General features: G+C 42.9%; 1 long non-coding RNA gene across 1 annotated transcript in view; it reads right to left on the bottom strand.

Moving 5' to 3' along the window:
• The window catches only part of LOC137306230 (uncharacterized), a 74186-nt gene that overhangs the window by 28269 nt on the left and 20607 nt on the right, over positions 1-25310 (bottom strand). The window lies entirely within an intron of this gene.

Raw genomic sequence — 25310 nt, 5'->3', positions numbered from 1 at the left:
CTGATAATAATGAGGAGGAGCAGAACAAAAACATTTCTCCTTCATCGACTATAATTTTATCAATGATGATGAGGAAGAGGATGATGGGGACCAGGCCACGCAGAAATCCTGCCATGTTTCTCTGCCTCAATCCTTTTAATGTCACCCCTTGTGTCACTTACTTCCTCACTCCTGGGCACCAGCTCAGATACTTTCACCTGGCAGCAATTAGATAGTGATAGTGAGGATGTGATGATTCACAGAGCACGAAGAAGCCAGAGAACAATTATAATCAAAGGATTCAAAGACCTTGTGCAATGTAATGTGCACTGCTTGCACAGAACACTGAGCAACAGGAGGATTTGGCTTTGAGCAGTGCCATATGTGCAAGAGTACTTTTTAGTCTATGGAAATTTTAATTCAAGAACGACAACTTATATTTACATAGTGCCTTTAATGTAGAAAAACATCCCGAGGCACTTCATGGAGGCGTAATCAGATGAAAATGAAAGCCAAGCAAAAGAAGGAGACATTAGGAGGGGTAAGGTAGGTTTTAAGAAGGGTCTTAAGGGAGAAGAGAAAGATGGAGAAGTGGAGAAGTTTATGAAGGGGATTCCAGAGTGTGGTGCTTAGATGGCTGAAGACGCAGCCACCAATGGTGGGGTAAATAGAAGGGGGTTGCATAAGAGGCTATGTTCGGAGGAACGGAGAGTTATGGGGTGGTTGTAGGGCTGCAGGAAGTTACAGAGAAAGGAGGGGCAGGAACCAGAGAACATAGGTTTAAGGTGATTGGCAAAAGAACCAAAGGTGACACGAGGAAAATCTTTTTTACACAGCGAGTGGTTAGGATCTGGAATGCACTGCCCGAGGGGGTGGTGGAGGCAGATTCAATCATGACCTTCAAAAGGGAACTGGATAATTACTTGAAAGGAAAACATTTGCATGGCTACGGGCATAGGGCGGGGGAATGGGACTAGCTGGATTGCTCTTGCATAGAGCCGACGCGGACTCAATGGGCCAATTGGCCTCCTTCCATGCAGTAAGCTTTCTATGTAACTATGATTCCATGAAACAGATTCTAGTTATTTGGTACACATTAGGCTCCACACTAGATTTTCATGCAATTGAGGCATGCATATATGTAGCACACAAAATAAAGCAAAATTTTACTATTTAGAACATTAAACCTGCATTTAATATCCAAATATTTGGAATTTTGAACCTGAACCAGCTGAGCCATTTGCCAATGTACTGGGGTTACATCATATCAGCAGGATTCATAAACTATTCATTGCATAATAAGTACTGCAAGCTGTTTAAAATTTGATAAAATTAGATTCAAATTACCAATGTATCAGTCAAATGCAATTCATATTCAATAATGACTTAATGTAAAAAAACCCTAATTATATTGCTGATTATATTATGAACCGAGATCATCTTTGCTTAAAAACATTACTCTAATTTTACTTTAGATGAGTCAATATTTGTAGAGAAGAGTTTCACTGGACAGATTTGAATATGGTTATTTCCTCTGAGCTTCATGGCTGGAAAATTCCTCGGAGCTGCTACGCACATGAATGGGGTTTCCACCACACCTCCGGTGAAGTCACACCAGCAGAGCGGGAGCAGCTCCGAAGAATTTCCCAGCACATATTTGTATTTATCTGTTTAATTTGCTGAAATGTTGCTTTTTTGATTGCAGTTATTGAACCATAACAAACAAAAAAAAAAATCAGTTTTTCCTGTAATGGTTAGCACTTCTTTTCATTTATCAACTTTAATCCAATGTTTGACACTTCACTTCCTTTGACAGAAGGGCAAACTCTGGGGTACCTAAGGACCTGCTGATTCTCAAGGAATCATCCCATTGCTCATATGGCAGTTGGAAAGAGCACTGTTATAATCCAACTGTTTTTTCATAATTATACAGACATTAGAGCCCAATTTCTCTTTATGTATAATATATGAGAGGAAAACTGGGCCTTTAAGGGACAATTTTAAGAACTTTTGAAAATCACTGCACTAGCACAATTCATGCACTAATGGTGTTTGTGTGACGTGCTTTTTTCACTTGAGTACAAATCTGTTCAGGTCGTGTATTAATGAATTTACAAATAGCATTCGTGTGTTACTGATGAGGTGATGGGAGGCTGATTCAGCATACTAGAATTATTTGCTCACTGTTAGCAGATACTGGAATCTATTTTGACTTTTGGGTAGCCGACCAAGCAAAGGGAATCAAAATCAACCCCACTGTGTCTTCTCTAATCTTTTCGTTTTACAGAAAACCATTGCTTCTTTTGCCACTGATTGGAAATGCCCTACTTGCAATTGTGGAAATAATATTGTTATCAAGTAAAAGAAAAACATACATTTATATAACAACGTAAGAACATAAGAAATAGGAGCAGGGGTAGGCCACATGACCCCTCGAGCCTACTCCGCCATTCAATCAGATCATGGCTGATCTTCGACCTCAACTCCACTTTCCTGCCCGATCCCCATATCCCTTGATTCCCCTAGAGTCCAGAAATCGGTTTCTCTTAGCCTTGAATATATTCAACGACTCAGCATCCACAGCCCCCTGGGGTAGAGAATTCCAAAGATTCACAACCCTCTGAGTGAAGAAATTCCTCCTCATCTCAGTCTTAAATGGCCGACCCCTTATCTGCGACTATGCCCCCTAGTTCTAGACCCTCCAGTAATGGCAAACAACCTCTCAGCATCTACCCTGTCAAGCCCCCTCATAATCTTATATGTTTCAATAAGAATCACCTCTCATTCTTCTAAACTCCAGAGAGTATAGGCCCATTCTACTCAACCTCGTCTCTTGGTACAACTCTCTCTCCTCCCAGGAATTAATCTAGTAAACCTTCACTGCACCGCCTCTAAGGCAAGTATATCCTTCCTTAGATAAGGAGACCAAAACTGTACACATATCATGCCTTGTCACATTCTCAGGACATCCCAAAGGAATTTACAACCCATGAATTACTTTTGAAGCGCAATCACTGTTGTTATATCGGTAAACACAGCAGTCAATTTGTGGAAATTTTCTTGGGGGCAGTAAGATGGTGGTAGGCCTCATTGCCCACATTTTCTGTCATTCTCCGTGGAGAAGAATCTTGGACATTGTGTCAGTTCCTTATGTTGAATTGATGTTGAGACAATGCTAATCCACTGTGAGTGCGAGTGGATTATCTGGTTGAGGTCTCATTTCTGGGGGTCAGGGAAGAGCAGAGCTTCACCATCAAAGCTATACTTTAATTCTAGTTTACCTTTTACAATCACACCAATGTGGATGTTGCACCTAAAACTCAATAATAACAGGAGTAGAAGGCTATCTCCATGTGTGTCCTTTTATGCATAAAGGATTACATTCAGAACAATAACCATGTTAAAGCCAATTGATAAATGAAATCATTATTCTAGTTCATTTTGCCAGAAAGGAACCTTCGTTTACACCTTATTTATTGTTAAAAAATAGATGTTGGATTTTGTTACTAATTCTATTAAATCTAAAATCCATTTGAGAATTCCAGTCTCCACCAGGACTCCAGATTGGCTTGGACTGCTTCAGACCTGGCCCGAGACCTAGTCCTGTTCACAGGCCTTGTCAGTAAACAGGCAGTGAGCTCCATACACCAACCTGAAGTAATGACTGTTGTCCTCCTGAAGTAATGACTGTTGGCCTCCTGTAGCTGACTCTTCCCTTCCATATAATGTTTTCCCTTTACTTATCTTGGCCATTGCATGAGGCAGTTTTTCAGTAAAAATACTGGTAATGTATTTGTATACAAATTTTGGAGAATATTATGTCCATTTATAATACTAAACAATACTGCATTCAAGTGTTTATTTCATTGAACATCAACAACCAAACCATGCAACCAGCTATACAGATGTTAACACACCCACTGTCACCATGTTGTTTGCTTTGTTTATGCTAACTTTCAGCAGGAAAAATTCATTCAACAACAACAACTTGCATCTATAAAGCACTTTTAACACAGACAACACCCCAGGGCACTTCACAGATACATAATCAAAAAAATATTGAAAACCAAGCCCAAGTAGGAGAAGGAATCATGGAATCATAGAATCTTACAGCACAGAAGGAGGTCATTCGGCCCGTTGTGCCTGTGCCGGCTCTTTGAAAGAGCTGTTCAATTTAGTCCCACACCCCAGCTTTTTCCCCATAACTCTGCAAATTTGTCCTCTTCAAGTACATGTCCAATTGTCTTTTGAAAGTCCCTATTGAATCTGATTCCACCACCCTTTCAGGTAGTGATTTCAAGATTTTAATAAACCTCTGTGTGGAAAAATTTCTCCTCATTTCCCCTCCAGTTCTTTTGCCAATTATTTTAAATCTATGGCCTCTGGTTACCGACCCACTTGCCAGAGGGAACAGTTTTTCCCTATTTACTCTCTCAAAACCCTTCATTATTTTGAATACCTCTGTCAAATCTCCTCTTAACCCTCTCTGCTCTAAGGAGAACAATCCCAGCTTCTCCAATCTATCCACATAACTGAAGTCCATAATCCCTGGTATCATCCTGGTAAACTTCCTCTGTACCCTCTCCAAGGCCTTGACATCCTTCCTAAAGTGTGGTGCCCAGCTGAGGCCTAACCAATGATTTATAACGGTTTAGCATAACTTCCTTGTTTTTGTATTTAGTGCCCCTATTTACAAAGCCAAGTATCCCATATGCTTTCTTAACCACCTTATCAACTTACCCTGTCACCCTCAAAGATTTGTGAATATGCACCCCCAGGTCCCTCTGCTCTTGCACCCCCCCCCTCAAAATAATGCCATTTAGATTATATTGCCTCTCCGTGTTGTTCCTCCCAAAGTGCATCACTTCTCACTTAGCCACATTAAATTGCATCTGCCATGCGTCTGCCCATTTCACCAGTCTTTATCCTCCTGAACTCTGCTATTATCCTCCTCACTATTCACTCCGTTGCCAAGTTTTATATCATCTGCAAACTTCGAAATTGTACTCCCCATACCCAAGTCCAGGTCATTTATATATAACAAGAAAAGCAATGGTCCTAATACTGATCCCTGGGGGACCCCACTGCATATTAGGAGGAGTGACCAAAACTTTAGTTTTATTCTTGGAATGTGGGCATCGCTGGCAAGACTGGCATTTATTGCCCATCCCTAGTTGCCCTGAGAAGGTGAAGGTGAGCCTTCTTCAGCAGCAATTTGATACAACTGAGTGGCTTGTAAGGCGACTTCAGATGTCAATTAAGAGTCAACCATATTGGTGTGGGAATGGAGTCTCACATATTCCAGACTGGGTAAGGACAGCAGGTTTCCATCCCTACAGGAGATTAGTAAATCAGTTGGGTTTTTATGACACTCCGATAGCCTCATGGTCACTCATACCAGTTTTTAAATTCCATTTTTTAAAAACTGAATTCAAATTCTCAAAATGCCGTGGTGGGATTTGAACTCACATTCTCTAGCACAGTAACATAACTGCTACACTACCATAGCCATCTTAGTGGTGGGTTTTAAGGAGGTTCTGAAAGGAGGAGAAAGAGGTGGAAAGATATAGGGTGGGAATTCCAAAGCATAGGGCCTAGACTGCTGGAGACAGCCACCAATGATAAGGCAAAGGGAGGGGGATGCATGAGGGCAGAGTCAGAGGTGGTTGTAGGACTCAAGGAGGTTACAGAGATAGGAAGGGGAAAATCATGACGAGGTTTAATCACGAGGATAAGAATTTTAAATTGGAGGCATTGAGGGACCGGGAACCAATATAGGTCAGCAAGGACAGTGGTGATGGATGAGTAGGACCTGGTACAGGATGGAATGCAGGTGGGTTTTTTTTTGGATGAACTGTCCATCCATTAAATCATCCATTAAAATCAACTTATTAAAGTTAATGGACGGAAAATCGCAGGCTGGGAGTGCACAATTTTGCAAAATGCTCTCCTGGCGCGTGCCAAGGAGCAGCACATCGGAATGTTTGCCCTAGAATGTAACATATAATGGAAAGAAATAAAAACCGAAAAACACTCAGCAGGTCAGGCAGTATCTGTGGAGAGAGAAACAGAGTTAATGGGCCCGATATTAGGAGGGAGGCGGGTTGGCAGCGGGTAACGCGCCCAGTGAATTCGGGGTGCTCCCCACGCAATCGCAGCTTAATTGAAGGTACTTACCTTGGCTTCCGGGTTTCGCGCTGGAAAGCTGCGCAGTGGACGGACTGCGCAGGCGCATCGTAGGCTGTCAGCTGGAGGAGCCCTATTTAAAGGGGCAGTCCTCCACTGACTGATGCTGCAGAAAATATACAAAATTCCAGCATGGAGCAGCCCAGGGGAAAGGCTGCTCCCAGGTTTAATGATGCCTTACTCCAGGACTTAGTGAATGGGCTGAGGAGGAGGGGGAGGACAAAGATCTTCTCCCCGGCAGATGGGAGGAAGTGGCCTACCTCTGCCACCACGGAGGCCTGGCTCGAAGTGGCAGAGGAGGTCACCTGCACCACCAACATATCGCCCACCTGCATACAGTGCAGGAGGCACTTCAATGACCTAAGTAGGTCAGCCAAAGTGAGTACACTTACTCATTCCCCTACACTCCGTCTGCCACATCACCGCCCCCACCCCACATCTCCTTCTGCACAGCCAACACTACTCTGTCACATCACCCCTCACACCCACTCAAACCTCATCCTCATCTTGCCTGCAGTTACTCACCTCGCCAGTACTCATCCCACCACTACCACTCAACCCAATTCTCATACAATCTCATGGCTCTATCTCATACTCACCATCTCATGCATCTCTTTCACGGTCAGCCTCACTCAACCTGCCATTACCCGTGCTGCAGCCACAGGGCATGCATCACTTATGTGCAGTAGGAAGCGTAAGGCAAACATGTCGTGAGCATGAAGGGGATGCACAAGGGTGTTTGAGGGTTTGTCATGGTTTTTACTTATATTTGATTTCTGATCAACTCACATTACATATTATATTGTCACTACTACTGCCACGTCTTTGGAAATCTTGTCTGGTTTGTGCAATATTGCCCTTTCCTGAGGATCACAATGAAGACCCACATCTGATGCCACCCATTGTGTCACTGCAGAGTGGGTGTAGGTGTATTTGCAGGGCTCTTTTGTGCAGACGACTGAGAGACGTCGGCGATGTCCCCGGTGGCACCCTGGAAGGATGCGGAGGAGAAGTTGTTGAGGGCAGTGGTGACTTTGACAGCGACAGATAAGAAGATGGTGCTCGGGCCAGCCGGGAGCAGCTCGGCATGAAGGAGGCTGCAGATGTCCACGACTACATGTCAAGTGACTCTGAGCCTCCGTGTGCACTGCTGCTCAGAGAGGTCCAGGAAGCTGAGCCTCGGTCTGTGGACCCTGTGGCGAGGGTAGTGCCCTCTGCGACGCATCTCTCTCTCTGCGGTTGCCCTCCCTCCTGCTGTGCAGGTGGATGTGTCACAGCACTGTGTTGTGGGGCTCCACGTGTCAGAGGTGGACGGCGTGGATGGCGAGGCTGGTGATGCTGTTCGCCCTCCAAGGAGGTCATGACTGCAGCTACGGTGGCCCCCATCCGGAAGATGTACATCTGAGGGGGTCCGCAAGGTAGGTAAATGTATCTGCACACTGGGGTAAGTGTGCAAGTTTGTGAATTTTGTTGTTAGGAGGAGGGTGGTGGAGGCCAAACTTTGTCCAAAGTGACAGAGCGGCCTCCTGCAATGAGTGAGGGTTTCCCCCCTCCACCTGCCAAATGGACCTTTGCAGCTGCCACAGGCTGATGGCTGCAACACGTCCATTTGAACTGGGAGTGTTTCCCCCAGTACGGGAAACAGTCTCAGTTGAGTTGAAAATCCCACCCCTCCTAAAATATCATGTCAATCAGGTCTGTAAACAACCTGAAGTATCTACTTAATTAGTTTAATGTAAAGAATCTTACAACACCAGGTTATAGTCCAACAATTTTATTTGAAAATCACAAGCTTTCGGAGGCTTTCTCCATCGTCAGGTCATTTACCTGAGGAAGGAGAAAGCCTCCGAAAGCTTGTGATTTTCAAATAAAATTGTTGGACTATAACCTGTTGTTGTTAGATTCTTTACATTTGCCAACCCCAGTCCATCACCGGCATCTCCACATCATAATTAGTTTAAGTCGCATCCCGCCGGCTTTAATCTCCGGCAGGAGTCCCGCATGCAGGGGCTGTGCGCACATGTAGGCGCGTCACTGGGGAACTGGAAGTTGGCGGGTTGGAGCCAGGCTCCGGACCTGCCCCGGGAATCCCCGATTTTCAGAGCTCCCCCGCCACGAACCCGCCGGCTCGGTGGTCCGAAAATCGAGCCCACTGTTTCAGGTAGATGACCTTTCGCCAGTTCTGACGTGCTGAGTATTTCCAGCAATTTCTGTTTTTATTTCAGATTTCCAGCATCAGTATTTTGCTTTTGATATAGTGGAAAGATTTGTTCTGGTCAATAAATGTAGAAAATTCATTATCACATTCTTTTTGAATGTATTTACTATGTTGGTGCACATTGCAATTATATTTCCCCATATTGAGATATGGAGATATAAACTTTTGAAGTAGTTTGCACATGGCACAAAATACCAAGGAAATATATTTGGGCTACTGCTTATATTTTAATATGAGCTCAGACAGGCATTTTTAAAATTGTCACCACAATATAATTCTCCAAATTTCTGCTTATTTTCATCCATTTTTAGCTGAGCAGTCTCAAAGAAATGAAACTTTTCCAACGTGCTTTTGCTGCAAATATGCCTGGCAACTGATGCTGTCTTTAAAATAAGATAGTTGAATACACATTTATTAATATGAAAGGATACATAAGAGGCTTCAAGATTTTCCTAGATTCAATAAAGGTGCCACAAATCCATCTGGCAAAGTATCCAAATGTGTATCCAACAAGGTTAGAATCTCCATAGCAACCAGAATTTAAATTCATTACTTAAATTAATTAGTACAGTTGTCCTCTCCCCACAATTTTCTCGGTCCTTAATGAATTAATATCACTAGTAATAGGTCAGAAATGGCTCTGCTGTTTCTTGAAGATTCAGGTTCAGTTTGTCACACCCGAGAAATTCAGGATTCAACGAGTCAGCGTGAGTCAGGACTGCTTCTCATTGCTGCCTCTCCCTGCACTGTTCATCATTTCTTTTCGCTATTACCGGGAGGTAGAAAGGAACTTCAAAGGACATTGCCTCCACTGACCCGTTTCATCTTTGAGAACAGCATAAATTATTGGCCATGTATATTTAGGGTCAAACAACTTGTCAGCCACTCAGGAAGGAGCCTGAAGCTCGAGGATCAAAGTGACCCAGTTTCAGACACTACTTTTCGAGAGACTCTGCAGTTGTGACACAATTTACATGTAGCAATGGGTTACGCTTCATTAAACAAATCTCACAACACAGATTCTATTCCTTCTGTTTGCATATCCACCAGTTCTTGTTTCTATACATTCCCACTATTTTAAATAACAATGATTTCTAGCCTGTGTATAAAATGAAAGGTATTCCTCCTTGAAATGAACTTAAGTCTACTTTGAACAGGTAGTTTCATTTTCCTTAAAAATTAAATGACTAATTATTGAATTGGATTTCCAATATAAATTTGGATTGCATAGATCTGATCTGAATTAGTTCTCGCCCAGTGTGACAACTACAAAGCAGAACACCAAATGGAGTGTGGCTCGTGTCAAATTACATATGTTAGCCAACACATACATAGGGATGGGGAAATGCTGGAATTTTAAATGCTCCATTCACACCAACTTGATCAAAAATCCGTTTCCTTCTCACTTTTCCCGTGCTTTGTCTTGAGCTAGTTTTTAATCTGACCTAAAATAGGTTTAAAAAAACCTTTCTAAATGATAAATTCGTTTTAATTTGAAAGCTGCAGATTTACAACTGGAGTATAAAAAGGGTTAATGCAATCCCCACTATCACAGTGAGGAATATATCATCAAAGCAATAAGACCTATTTTATTTGTGGAGAAAATATGTTCTTTCAACCCTCTTGTTATGATACTCATTTAAATGCATTGAACTAGGAGGGCTGTGCCTTATAAAAATTTATAAACAAATAAAGGGGAGAGGCTGCTCACATCAGGAAAAATGTAGGCAAGATAAGAACCGATAGGGTGAAATGCTGCCAAACCTGTATTGCAATTGGAATTTGTCAGCAACAAGTTAAATAGTAAATGAAAGATCAAGGAATTTGCAACTAGTGTGGAAGGGGGACATTGGGGTAGAAATTGTTTATGACCCATTTTTGGGCGCATCATCAACTGCGTGTACGGGGTACCCAGCCCAATAATGAAGCCCAAGGCTTGCCTGAACTTGGGCCTTACTTGCTTAAATTCAGCAAGCTGCCAGCACCTGTTGCACCTCCACATGTAGCTTGCCCATTTGCACGAATGTCGGCTCGCTTGCTTTGCTGGCAGCGATCCAAAGTTAAGTCCCGGAATGAGAAGGGGTGATAGTGGCAATGGGGGAGGGGGGTTGTGATCGCAAATACTGTGGAGTCGGGGTGCACTCTTGCTCTTCCTGGCTCCAAAGTGGCTGCTGAAGAATACTGACCTGCCCCACTCAACGCTTACCAATTTCTGTAACTAGGCACAAAACAGGCATTAAACCCCTCATTTACATATTTAAGGAATCTAATGCCTGTTTTGGCTGGCCTTCATGACTCAATTCCAGCTGGACGTCTTTCAGAAGTCCTTGGGACACGGGATGTTGGTCCTCAAAATGGGGCCTCATTGCGCCAGTTTTTCGCCCATAAAATGAGTACAATGAAGTTCAATTACTATCCCATAATGTCTAGCTTGCCTGTGTGGGGTAATTGTTAAAATTCAGGCTTTCTCCCAACATTTTTTAAATATGTATTCACACCAAAGTAGACTGAGTTGCTTGTGAACTAAAATTTTTAACCTTATGCGAGCTACGAATCAGATAGCATGCCATGAGACTAACAATTACTCTTTTACAATGGGATTATGCACATGGGCTACCCACTACACTCTCAAAATGTGGTAAATAGCACACTATAAGACCATAACCTTCAGGTTAAAACTAAAGTTCAGATTTATTTATAAGTAAGACCACAGCATCATTACCTTATTCAAGTAAATATTTGGGGCCTTGAAAAGGTCTCAACTGGCATGAGTTTCAAGGTTGGAAAAGAGTTAATATCCTGGGGAATCTCGAGAACTTCACCAACATGCCTCCTTGAAGTGGGCCTGCAGACCCCAACTGGATTTAAAGGTCCGGTCTAACCAGCAAAAATCACAGCGTAGTTGGATTCCAGCCCATATTCTGGGCCCCTGCCCCAGGTGAAAATGGGACTTACATCCTGTCCAGTCCCAGGAATTTCACAGCCTCTGTATTGGAGGGATTTCACATCTGGGACTGGTATGCAGACTGCCATTTCAAAAGTGGATGAGTTACTTCTGTTTCGGTGGTCTGTCTAATAAATGGTAAACACAGAGTTCGCCTAGATCACAGAAATAACTAATATCGATGTACAGGTTATCAACTATTTACATCTGTCTAAGGCCATTTCAATTGTCCCATTAGTGGGTCCCTGCCTGTGTCTTGAAAATGCGAGAGGGTGAATTACAGTCTGGTCTATTCTGTAGCCAGAAGCTGCCTAAATCTAGGTTTACATATGATATATTTTTGCTAGTTCACTAGTTTCCTTTTTTGCTGTAGCGCCTTGTGAGCAGAGGCAAGGACTCTGTGATCTTGGGGGTGAAATTCAACTTCGGGGGGGGGGGGGGGCACAGAAGGAGGCGGTAGTGGATCAGCCTCCTGTTTTACGCTCCACACATCGAGCAGTGTGTACAACGTGTGGCCGATCTGCTTATGCCTATTATGCACCCCTGAAGGTGAATTTAACGTCCCCTTGTCTTTCTCATTCAGAAGCATTTCATCATGAAAGCAGGTTGTTTAAAGTGCTGTAGAGAACTGAGAAAGGTTCATTGAGTTTTATTGCTTTGTGACAGGTTTTGTAAATTAAGTGAACTGCTGTGATTACAGATCTGTCGTCATTTGATTTTCACTTTTGTTTCTTAAAAAAACTTAATAAACTTATAGCCCCATATATCTTGTAGCCTAAGATATATGGGGCTATAAATTGGGCCGTGCAGCGCCCGTTTGTAGGCACTGCGCGGCTTCCTAAGGACCCAAAATGGCATCTGGAATGCGCGCGCACCCTTCTTGCGCTAGACACCATCTTGGTAAAGGCATTTGCGCATGCGCAGATAACGAATGGCGGTACCATGTAAAGTAAGGAGAATATGCGTTAGATCAGTGTGCATCACTGATTTAAAGGGACAGATATGATTTTGGAACTTAACGCTCCAGTTAACGATCTGTCTTAACCACGTATAGCTGAACAGGTCGTAGACGGCCTGGAAGACCCCCCCCCCCCACCACCAGCGCTATTTAAAGGGACCATGCATGATTTACAGGTTAGTTGCTGGATTATTGCTTCTGGCTGTTGGTGCATTTGTACCTGTTTTTGGAGGTCTCCTATACTTGAATACTAGGAATAGGGGACATAGCCTAAAATTAGAGCCAGGACTTGCAGGAGTGAAGTTAGGAAACCCTTCTGCTTGGCTTGAGGAGCTGAATGGCCCACTCCTGTTCCTATCTTCCTATGTTCCGATAATAAAGTTTCAATGCTCCACAGGGAGAGAGTGGGCTGGCTAGCTGACAGGCAACAGCAAGGGCACTGGCAGAGTGACAGGGGTGGGACAGGAATGCTGTCATCCTGAGAGAGCAGGTTCATGTTCCATGGAGCCACTGCCACTTGCTGCCTCCTCTTTGCACCACCTTCTCTTGCAAGAAAGCAGGATATGTGTCGGTGAGTATCCTGCAAGATGTTTGGGTGATGTGGTTTTCATGGTTGACTAGCTGCCGGTGTGTGTGACCTGTGAGTTGAGGGTGTGCAGCTTGCAACAGTGGTAACGTGTGAGGGTGAGATGAAGCGTCTGATTGGAAGAGTTGAGTATTGATTGAAAGAGTTTGTTGGTATGTGGGTGATGGGGGGGTTTAGTGTGTGCAGCAGTGAATGCGGCTAGTGGTGCAGTTGGTAGGAGACGCCATTTGATCTCACTCACTTTGACCACTCATTTCAAAGCATTGAACTTCTTCCTGCACTGCATCCATGTTTGTGGTGCTAACTGTGCCCCCTACTGCCTCTTAAGCATATGTCTGGAGGGCCTGTTGCCTCCCTGCAGGTATAGGATGCCCCTCCATCTGTCCACCTCTTGCACCAAGGCCTGTAGTATATCATCAGAGAACCTTGGTGCACGGACTCTCTCAGGCCTGGTACAAACTCAGATCGGCAGATTGGTGAGGTCTGGCATGCAGATTGGAGGATGTAGGCTTTAGTAGTGCGCAACCTTTATTCAATGTTTTAAAATAACTCAACAGTTTGTAAACATAGAGACGGAACCTGCACCTATGTATTACGTGTGCAATGTCTGATCTCCGTTCAGACTCCGTGCTGACCTGTATCTTATATTTTGCAAATAAGAGGTGCAGGCTGCCTTTAAGAAGTGGAGGCTGCCTTTAAGTGGTGCGAGCAACTCGCAGTATCAGGGCCCCCCTGCTGGTCAGCAGCCACTCAACAGCGCAGTTAGGCCCGGTTGCTTGTAGCTATCAGGTAAATCAACAGGCAGCCCAAATGTTACGCGATACCCGCGCCCGGTTTTGGGGGTTATCCAATATAACCGCCATGGTCGGTCTGTTATTTTTCAGAAAGATGATCATAGACCACAGAAGGTACATTTTCTAGTCCTGGTTCTGAAGCAGGGAGCAGAAGTGCAGCAAGCTTAGCACTCATCAAAGTTGCACTGGGCTGACCTCATGGGATTTCCCAAAGTCAGCCCTTATTGCTTATCCATTGCAAGCTCCCAACCCATATTGCCAAACAGAGGGGATGGGAAATTGAACACTCCTTCTGTATCTCATTCTCCAACAAGCATATTGATTCCACTTTAAATACTTCCATCAGTTTATCATCAGCAGATAGCAATCAGGAGAGCAAAAAGGGGACATGAGATTGCTTTGGCAGATAAGGCAAAGGAGAATCCAAAGAGCTTCTACAAATACATAAAGGGCAAAAGAGTAACTAGGGAGAGAGTAGGGCCTCTTAAGGATCAACAAGGTCATCTATGTGCGGAACCACAAGAGATGGGTGAGATCCTGAATGAATATTTCACATCGGTATTTACGGTTGAGAAAGGCATGGATGTTAGGGAACTTGGGGAAATAAATAGTGATGTCTTGAGGAGTGTACATATTACAGAGAGGGAGGTGCTGGAAGTCTTAACGCGCATCAAGGTAGATAAATCTCCGGGACCTGATGAAATGTATCCCAGGACGTTACGGGAGGTTAGGGAGGAAATTGCGGGTCCCCTAGCAGAGATATTTGAATCATCCACCGCTACAGGTGAGATGCCTGAAGATTGGAGGGTAGCAAATGTTGTGCCTTTGCTTAAGAACGGCGGCAGGGAAAAGCCTGGGAACTACAGACCGGTGAGCCTGACATCTGTAGTGGGTAAGTTGTTAGAGGGTATTCTGAGGGACAGGATCTACAGGCATTTGGAGAGGCAGGGACTAATTAGGAACAGTCAGCATGGTTTTGTGAGAGGAAAATCATGTCTCACGAATTTGATTGAGTTTTTTGAAGGGGTAACCAAGAAGATAGATGAGGGCTGTGCAGTAGACGTGGTCTACATGGACTTCAGCAAAGTCTTTGACAAGGTACCGCATGGTAGGTTGTTACATAAGGTTAAATCTCATGGGATCCAAGGTGAGGTAGCCAATTGGATACAAAATTGGCTTGACGACAGAAGACAGAGGGTGGTTGTAGAGGGTTGTTTTTCAAACTGGCTGCCTGTGTCCAGCGGTGTGCCTCAGGGATCGGTGCTGGGTCCACTGTTATTTGTTATTTATATTAATGATTTCGATGAGAATTTAGGAGGCATGGTTAGTAAGTTTGCAGATGACACCAAGATTGGTGGCATTGTGGACAGTGAAGAAGGTTATCTAGAATTGCAACGGGATCTTGATAAATTGGGCCAGTGGGCCGATGAATGGCAGATGGAGTTTAATTTAGATAAATGTGAGGTGATGCATTTTGGTAGATCGAATCGGGCCAGGACCTACTCCGTTAATGGTAGGGCATTGGGGAGAGTTATAGAACAAAGAGATCTAGGAGTACAGGTTCATAGCTCCTTGAAAGTGGAGTCACAGGTGGATAGGGTGGTGAAGAAGGCATTCGGCATGCTTGGTTTCATTGGTCAGAACATTGAATGCAGGAGTTGGGATGTCTTGTTGAAGCTGTACAGGGCATTGGTGAGGCCACACTTGGAATACTGTGTACAGTTCTGGTCACCCTATTATAGAAAGGATATTATTAAACTAGAAAGAGTGCAGAAAAGATTCACTAGGATGCTACCGGGACTTGATGGTTTGACTTATAGGGAGAGGTTAGACAGACTGGGACTTTTTTCCCTGGAGAGTAGGAGGTTAAGGGGTGATCTTATAGAAGTCTATAAAATAATGAGGGGCATAGATAAGGTAGATAGTCAAAATCTTTTCCCAAAGGTAGGGGAGTCTATAACGAGGGGGCATAGATTTAAGGTGAGAGGGGAGAGATACAAAAGGGTCCAGAGGGGCAATTTTTTCACTCAAAGGGTGGTGAGTGTCTGGAACGAGCTGCCAGAGGCAGTAGTAGAGGCGGGTACAATTTTGTCTTTTAAAAAGCATTTGGACAGTTACATGGGTAAGATGGGTATAGAGGGATATGGGCCAAGTGCAGGAAATTGGGACTAGCTTAGTGGTATAAACAGGGCGACATGGACATGTTGGGCCGAAGGGCCTGTTTCCATGTTGTAACTTCTATGATTCTATGACTCTATGATAATGGTATTGCCACTATCACACAAATCAGTCATGAAGTGACCTTCTCAAGGGCAATTAGGGATGGGCAATAAATGCCGGCCTCGCCAGCGACGCCCACATCCCATGAACGAATGAAAAAAAATAATTGTGTGCAAAACTTCCTGGTATAACACACCAATCCAAATCTCCGCACCTTACACCAAACCATATTCCCATCTGATTTCCAGATTTTCATTTGTTTGCCTGGTCTAAACTTTGGGATGCAATTGTTTTCTAATACTATTTAACCCCTTTTTGAATCTGATTCCATTTAACCCCTTTTTGAATCTGATACATAGAAACCCTCTATACATAATCACCTTTGAGATCAGTTGTTCTTAATAGTCTTTGTTGTTCTGAATGATTGACATTATCCCTAACCTGTCCTAATCTTTCTGCCTTTTGTTTTATTAAAACCATGGACTCTCTTTGTTCTGATATAACATGCCTGTCTGCCTATTCATTCCTTTAAGTAATCCCTCTAATTGCTTGTGCATTGTTTCATTTGCACAGCAATGGGGAAAGGGCAGGGGAGTTCGACTAGCTGGATTGCTCTTGCAGAGAACCTGCATGGGCTCGACGGGCCAAAAGGCCTCCTTCTGTGCTGTTTCCATTCTATTCTATGATTCGGTCAATGTTCCCACATTGTCCCTATGTGAGTTCACCTAAATATCTTCCTGTATTGTGCTTAGCACATCTAACTCAGCACTGTACAATAAAACTCTACCTACATTCAATTACATAATTCAGACGACAAAAGATACAGAAGGAAAAATTTAACAGTGTAGGACTAATTTCTAATCGTAAATCATTATAAAATGCTTCATGTGCTCGATTCACTAAGTTCGTTCATGGGTCCTTCATAAACATGGTTTGCATCTTTTCCTGCACCTCCCCTTTTAAAGTATTAATTGCATTACAGTCAGTTTTTAAATCAAGTCCACACCATCTGCACTCAGGCGTGCGTGCAGGGGAACATTCATCGTATCCTCATGTTTGTGCAGAAAAATGGAAAGTTCAAAAGTTCTTACACCTCATGGTTCCTTAAATGTATCCTCATATGGAATTCTCACTTTATCAATGTTTTGCCATCCAAAGTGTCAGTAGTACTGTTTCCTACGATTTTCATGGACTTTCTTTAAAAAGGTCTTGACCAGAGATGACCAACAGGTCTCCACTCGTTACATTGTAAACGATGCTCCTGACCTCTTCATTCTTAACACCTGCACACACTGCTAGGCTTAGAAGCATCACACCTGTGAAAACCGAACGATATCATCCGCCGTTCTAGGAGCCCCTGATGAATTCAGTCAATTGTAAACAATTTTACAACACCAAGTTATAGTCCAGCAATTTTATTTTAAATTCACAAGCTTTCGGAGGCTACCTCCTTCGTCAGGTGAACGATGTGAAAAAAAAAGAAAAAAAAAAAATCGTTCACCTGACGAAGGAGGTAGCCTCCGAAAGCTTGTAAATTTAAAATAAAATTGCTGGACTATAACTTGGTGTTGTAAAATTGTTTACAATTGTCAACCCCAGTCCATCACCGGCATCTCCACATCATGAATTCAGTCAAGAGTACCTTTAAATGCTGTCAATCACTAAGGGATATTTATCAGTGCCCGAATTGCCATTGTCTAATAATATCCTGGACCCTCTGAATGAGCTCATGGCGCAGGACTGCAGGAACTACAAAAATCAGAGGGCCATCATGAATGTCATAGTTTTTATTAAGAGACAATGGAACTGTTTGTACAGTGACTGCTCTTTCCAATTAGATATCTGTAACTCAGCAGATTGAAGTGCCGGAAGCTCAAAAGGTGTGAGATCAACTTCTTTAAAAAAAACTAGTACAGCAGGTAATTAACTTCAGCAATACAATTTGGCAAGCAGAAGTAAGGGTTAATTTCTTCTTCCTTGTGAAAATTATAGGGGTAGGAATGGGGTGGAGTGAATCACATAATGGCAGTTTCCAGACTTGATTCGCCAAAGTTGCTTCTTACAAAAACTCTGTGAGGGCAAAATTGGGCCGTGTAGCGCCCGTTTTGTAGGCACCACGCAGACATCTAAAATGACGTCCGAGATGCGCATGCATACTTCCGGCATGTAGTGCACGGGACGCCATCTTGATAAAGGCATATGCGCACACACACTTAATAACTGTCGGCAGCATGTAGAGTAGGGAGATTATGATGCGAATCAGTGCGCAACACTGATTTAAAGGGACCGCTGCTATTTTGGAACTTCACACTCCATCCAACGCACTGTCTTAACCTCGCACAGCTGAACAGGACTTAAAGGGCATGAAGGACCCCCCTCCACCCCACCACCAGCCCCATTTAAAGGGATCATGCAGGTGTTACAGGTTAGCTGCTGATGTACTTGTACGTGTTTTGGAGGTTTTCTGTATTTGGATCAAGTTTCAATACACTACGGGGAGTGGGCTGGCTGGCTGATAGGCAACAGCAAGGGCACTGGTGGAGTGGCAAGGGTGGGAGCAGGAGTGCCATCATCCTGAGAGAGGACAGCAGGTTCATATTCCATGGAGTCACTGTCACTTGCTGCCTCCAGTTATGCGCCACCTTCTCCAAGAAAGAGGGAAGTGTTTTAGTGAGTGTTCTGCAAGATGTTTGGGTGATTTGCCTGTCATGGTTGAATAGCCGTCAGTGTGTGTGACCTGTGAGTTGTGGGTGTGCAGCTTGCAACGGTGGTAGTGTGTGAGGGTGAGAGGAAGCATCTGATTTGAAGATTTGCATACACATTGAAAGAGGTTGTTGGTATGTGGGTGATGGGGGTGTAGTGCATCCCCCTGCGGATATATGATGCCCCTCCTTCTGTCCACCTCTTCCACCAAGGCCTTTAGTGAATCATCCGAGAACCTTGGTGCACGCTTTCTCGCAGGCGCAGCCATTCTTCAATATATTGCAGCACAGATTCACTTCACAATTGACTTCCACCACTTCCTGCAGCCATAGTGCACCTCTCCTTTAGGAGGTGCAGGCTGCCTTTAAGTAGTGCTAGCCACTCCCGATATTGGGGCAACTTGATGATATATGTAGCCAATCAACAGCACAAGTAGTGTTAGCTACACGCAGCAATCATTTGAATCATCAGGCAGCATGAATGTTACGCGCTGCCTGCATCGCAACAAACGGGCACTGGTTAATCGTGCACCGCACTCCCAGTGCCCGCTTTCGGGGGTTATCCAATATAACCTCCTGTGTATTTAACAGTGGTATTTCAGTCGAAATAAACCCACACCACATGTCTTTAATTTAATATGTACAAAGCCAATTTTCAAACACTTTTTTCCTAACATCACTACCTTAACTTTCCCATATTCTGGGGGCACAATCTTAAATTGAAATGAACATACTCAACAACCACATTCATGCTTTCATGCACCTTAAAAATATTGATTCCTGTAATGGGTTATGAACTCTGAAAATGCCAAATTTTTAATGATAATCCCAAATTGCGCACCTAGGGACTATTCACATAATTTGCATTACAAGCTTTCTGTAGTAACCATCCACAGAAATCCAGTTTCATAATTTGATACTTTAATCAAACACTCAGTCTGTCAATTACTCCAAATCAGTTCAAAACAATAAACAGAATACTGCAGCAGTTCCTGCTAAACAGGTTATCAGTTGATAACATTACCATTAACTTTCAAAATCATGTAGCCAGCAACAAACTTTGACACACTCACACACTTTCAGAGACTGAAAACAAAATCCAGCAGCCATTTCCTTTTCAAATAAAAACAGGAAATACTTTCTCAGAGCAATTATAATTTTTGCTGCGGGCTTTTAACTTCTTCCTCTTTTTCCTAACCCTTTTGTTACACCTCGAGTGTCCAACCCAGGTCTTTTTTGGGAACTTTTTTACAACATTTGTCTGCTGTGAAAGGCCTGATATCAGCTCTGCTGATGTTAACTCCGTGTTCTCCTGCACAATCTCTTTTTTAAAAATCCTCAGAGGCAGTAGCAGCCACTGACTGCATCTGACCCGCCTCGTTCCAACAAGATTTTACCTGGTTCCAGACTATCCCATTTTCATATGAGGATTTTCCCCTATGTAACCATACCTTGGCCTCATCATTTGTGGTTCTCTCCGGACAGAGGTGAGCAGCACAGCACAACAGTTTCCACTCTTTCTCCACAGAGAACTCTTTATTCTCTACTGGACCACCCACATGGTCTCCCGCTGTTTTAAACAGCTCCTCTGCCTCCATCAGGAGCAAGAGCTCCTCAATTCCCTTAATCGCACTCTGATATTTCTGGATTTCCTCTTTTCCTGCTAACCCTGATAGTTTCTCTTCGAAGGTTTTTGTCGCCTCCATGGTCAACTTAATCGGAGGATCGGAACCCTCACCCCTGTGGTTGTATCACAGTTCTCCTCTCCCTGGTTGATCCATGGTACTGAAAGGTCACCCTGGGACCCCTGTACTTCTGTGCATCTTTTTCAATCCTTAACCCACTACACAGTCTCCTCCTACCTGCACTCGCCAATTTGTAAGAGATTCTGAAGGAGACCGAACTAATATGGTGTGCAACGAGTATATTTTATTAATAGATTTAAAAGAACACATAGCAGTCACAAGCTGACTCACTAGCAAAGCACAATTCTTACGCTCAAGAACGGCCCAGTAGTTTCAACAAGTTGAAGCGATTAATACAACAGAAACAATGTTACCCAATCCTGTTGGCAAGAGCGTTGATCTCAGGACTCCTCCTTCTCTGCCTCAACATTTGGAACTTCTTGTACTGTTTTATACCTAGCCTTACCTTTTGTTCATATTCTTTTCAGCCTAGCTATTGTGGGAGATTGATAACCGCTAAATCTAATCAAGGGCTTCAATAACTGCCAGATCTCAAGGAATTCCCCTTGATCTTGTTATTCACAGCCCATCAGTCTGACTATTGTGGGAGATTGATAACTTGCTAGATCTAATCAAGTTTGAAGGCGAGTAACAATTAATAAAAATAAACTACCGACACCATTTCAACGAGGTACATTGCCCCATTAACGATCCACCCACCGGCATTAAGTGGCAACGGGACTTCTGGGTTTATGTTGTGCGCGCGGATCCATACGCCCCTGGGTTAAACCTGGAAGTGGGCACGTTGGAGCCGGGATGCAATCCTGCTGCAAAAACTAACAATTTTTACTGCCCACCCACCCCCATCCCAACCGTTTTTGGGGGTTAAAATTACCCCCATATTCTCACAGAATGATGAATTTCCAATATAATTTTTAAATAGTTTGCCAAAAGTTTTGTACTAACTCTTTGTCCCAAGTGCTCCATCTTCTGGCCTCTGATCTTTGTTGGAATAGGGTGAAATGGATACCTTTTTCAGGGAGCTGGTACACGTAGATTAGGCAAAATGGCCTCTTTCTGTGTTTTAAGATTTTATGATTCTATGGAATATTGTGCATAAACAATACAAGACAAAAAAAGAATGCATTCAAATTGGATTGAATTACTTTCCTAACTGAAATAATAAAACTATATTAAGTAAATGTGGTAAATGTGGTAAAAGTTTGGCCCTTGATTATTCTTTAACAATATTCAGTAATCATAACACGGTAATCAAAACACTATTTTTGGTGTCCTTGAGGACACATGTAAGTATCTAACCATTTACTGTGAAAATTCTGCAGTCCTGTAATGCAATTGTTTCAAGGTCATACTTAGTAGTAGAATAGGAACCAGGTAGCCCACACGCGACCTATAAATAATTTGGATGACTGCTTGTCCTGATGTACAAGATTCTAATCAAGTTATCATGTATACCAGAACTATGTGAACTTTCTTTACATGTAAAATTACTGACATTGAGATTGTTGCATCGATAGATAAGGGTTCTAGTGATGCAAACCAAAACACAAAATTACATAGAATTTACAGCGCAGAAACTGATCATTCGGCCCAACTGGTCTATGCCGGTGTTTATGCTCCACAGGAGTCTCCTCCCTCCCTACTTCATCTAACCCTATCAGCATATCTTTCTATTCCTTTCTCCCTCATGTACTTATCTAGCTTCCCCTTAGATGCATCAACATAATTAATACCTTGACTGGTCAACAATTGACTAAAAAAAATTAAGCTTGTTTTTAATCAAAATAAATAACACATCTTATAAATTCTTTCTTTACATTGTAATTTACCACCATCTTACATATCTTTAGGATGTGAGAAAATATCCTATGTGTTCATATGTGTAAAGCATGCGGAATTGGCTGTTTTTCCATGGATGTAGATTTTAAGTCAATCATAAAACCATGCAAATACTCATAAACATGTACAATACTTTTCACTATCACTCAAAGAAATTCTCATTCACCAAAAACAGAACCAACCTCAACCCTCAAAAAGGTTAGAAAGCTTTTGGATGACAGCACAGCTTTCCATTTCCACCATTTTGAATAATTTTTCCTTCCTGACATTTTAGAGACTTTTGCTACACAAATATTGGAACCCAACCTCCCTCTGTCTTCTCCTGTCTGCTACAGCCATATTTCTTCAGGCAAACTCACTAAGCCTCCCTTTTATTTAATCAACTCAAGCCTCATGTTTTTCTCCATTTCCATTGCTTTTGTTGTTGACAAGTCTTCTTTTGCACTGTTTGTGGCTCCACTGTGCACGTACAATTTATCTGTGCTTTGCAGAAGCATGATTTTCTCACTTCTTGGTGCCACTCAGTGCTTGTTTTTGGGCTAGCGTGCATGTGCACTTTTTGTCCCTCAGTGACATGCTAGTCAATTCAACCCCTACCTCAATAACCGTTTAATAAGTATAAGATAAAGAAACATCCAGCTGTGGAGTACGCCTAATGGCTTCATATAAATGTAGAAAATGACAATTCAATTACTTCACTCAGTGTCCGAGTTTAAAGAGACATTGGGCCGGGTTTTGCTGTGAATGGTGAACGAATGGCGCTAACCATTTGTTACACTTGCACTTTCCCATATTTTTTCTGTGGGGTTTTGCACGGCAAGCTCCTGTAAATTAGAGATCCAAACTGGGATCTGAGACCTGTATGAACAGCGCAAGCAAATGTATAACCCGTTAACCAGTCAGATTGAAGAATCGTTAATGAGCAGCACAGAGTCTGAACCTGGAAGTGTAAGTTAGAATAGTGAATTGAATGTCAAATCAGGTACAGAAAGTGAAATAAAGAGAGAGAAAGAAAGATTATATTAAGAGAGACAGATAAAAGAGACAGAAAGAAAAAGTAAAAAAAAAATGTAATTAAAATTTTTTATTTTTAAAAAAATCTCCAATAATAATTAAAAACTGAAGTGATGACACTCCACACTTGTAAAAGTTAATTTTCAGCACCAGAAAGGTTGTTTGACAGTAATTAAGACTTACCACGGCATTAAAAGGGTACTTAGACTGGAAGGGACAAGCCCTAACTTTCTGTGGTGAGTTTAGTCCGTATCTAAGATGTCATTTCAGGAACTTCACGCCGTTCAATACATTTGAATGGGGAGCCAGACGGCGAGATGCTATTTTCGCGATGCTCAGGGAGGGGCAGCACACCTCGAACAGCAACTTCCGGATTCTCACGTTTAACTGTGCATGTGCGCTTACCAGCGGCTGCTATCCGATTTGCGCATAAGTAATGGTGAACACTGTCCGTTCATTTTCACAGTCCGTTGTTCTGGGATACACGGGACTTGTCAATCATAGAAAACTCAAGGGACCAGTGATACATATTGGCCCAGAAATTGCTCGGAGTGGCGAACCAACAGTTCTCTCCGCTCCACAGAATTATATTAACCCACAAACTTACTGCGTGCACTTCCTCTGATAGGAAGTCGAGGAGAAGAGCCCAGCATTAGCTCCAGTGAAGCTAGGACCCTGGGAGTGGTGAGAGGATCAATCTCTCCCCTCGATCAATCAGATTGCAGCATTTTTGACAAACTGCGAAGAGGTTCTACAGGCTAGAACATTAAATCCAGGAAATGAAAGGTACAACATTAATATCATTGTAAAAACAGTTATAGACAGCGAAAAAAGAGACGGTAAGAAATAATCAAATTAAATAAAAGAATCATAAGGGAAAAGTAAAAAAAAAATTTTAATTTTTCTTTTTCATGACCAAAAGCTATTAAAATAAGGAGTAATGAGACTTCACATTTTTAAAAGTTAATTTTTAGTTGTTTGACAGTCTTTAAGACTTACCATGCTGTTAAAACTTAGTTTAGATGTGGTATTTTTAAGCGTATCTGTTTTGCAGCGATATTAGTTACTTTCCAGCTGGGCAGATGAGCAAGTTGACACTGGTCCATTGTTTCCACTGATTCCAGCCGGCGATATCCCTTTAATTCGAAGCTGTCATATCGCCGGTGAAACAGGAGGAGCAAGTTCCAGATTTCCGTGTTCCACTGCCGGAACTTGCTCCTCAATTTCACCACTAACAACGGAGAGCGCTATTGAGCTTACCGTTGTTTTTTAAGCAATTACATTTGTTTAATATCTTCAGATTTACAGCAGTAAATGTTGTCGCTAGTAATTTCTGTGGGGAATTCTCCTGATCTCCTGCCGTAACTTGGGTGGAAACCCTGGAGGAATGGCAGAAATTGTTGGTTTAGGCTGTTCATCCAGGATTTCCACCAAAGTTACAGCAGGAGATCGGGCAAACCCCCACGGAAATTCACTCCTCAGTGTTATGTGCGCTTTAAAATAACATAACGTATAAGCACGTCACAGTCTCATGTCCACTTAGAAGTCAGTCCCTGGTAACAAGCCACAGAGAATCCACAGAAGCACCTTTAACAATCTAATATATGAAAAGCAGCACTACCCTTCACATTCACAGCAACTTCTTCTTAACACAGAGGGAAAAGGCACTGGCGATGTACGATGACCCGATGCTGTAGTTAGCCATAACACTCTTGTTTGTGTCTTCAGGAGAAGATGACTATTACAGAAGGCAGGCCAACGCTACCAGAGGAGGACCTGTACCAGTACAAGAAATTACTCCCTTTAAGGAAACGGCAATAGAATTGCAACAATAGAACTTGAGAAAGGTGGCAGGAGATGGTGAATCTAATGGGCAAGGCCCTACTGAGGGTTTGTTGTTCTCGTTCCTTCTCTCATTCCCAGTTCTGGCAATGCTACAGAAAAAGTCAACTCTGATGTCTTTCCCAGACAGATGAGAATAATGATGCAAGCTTTGACTTTTAGCGATAATGTAAAATGGCCGTTATCGAATCAGCTGCCCGTTATACATCTCTCCCGATTTTCATTTCCATTAACTTCACAGGTACAGTGCACCTCAGATGTGCGGTGTATACCGGGCATCCAATGGGTACCTATAGAGGAAAATCTCCCTTTGTGTATCCAG

Source organism: Heptranchias perlo, chromosome 3, assembly GCF_035084215.1.
Source record: "Heptranchias perlo isolate sHepPer1 chromosome 3, sHepPer1.hap1, whole genome shotgun sequence".
In the NCBI taxonomy this organism is placed as follows: domain Eukaryota; kingdom Metazoa; phylum Chordata; class Chondrichthyes; order Hexanchiformes; family Hexanchidae; genus Heptranchias; species Heptranchias perlo.
This window is presented reverse-complemented; position numbering and strand designations above follow the sequence as displayed.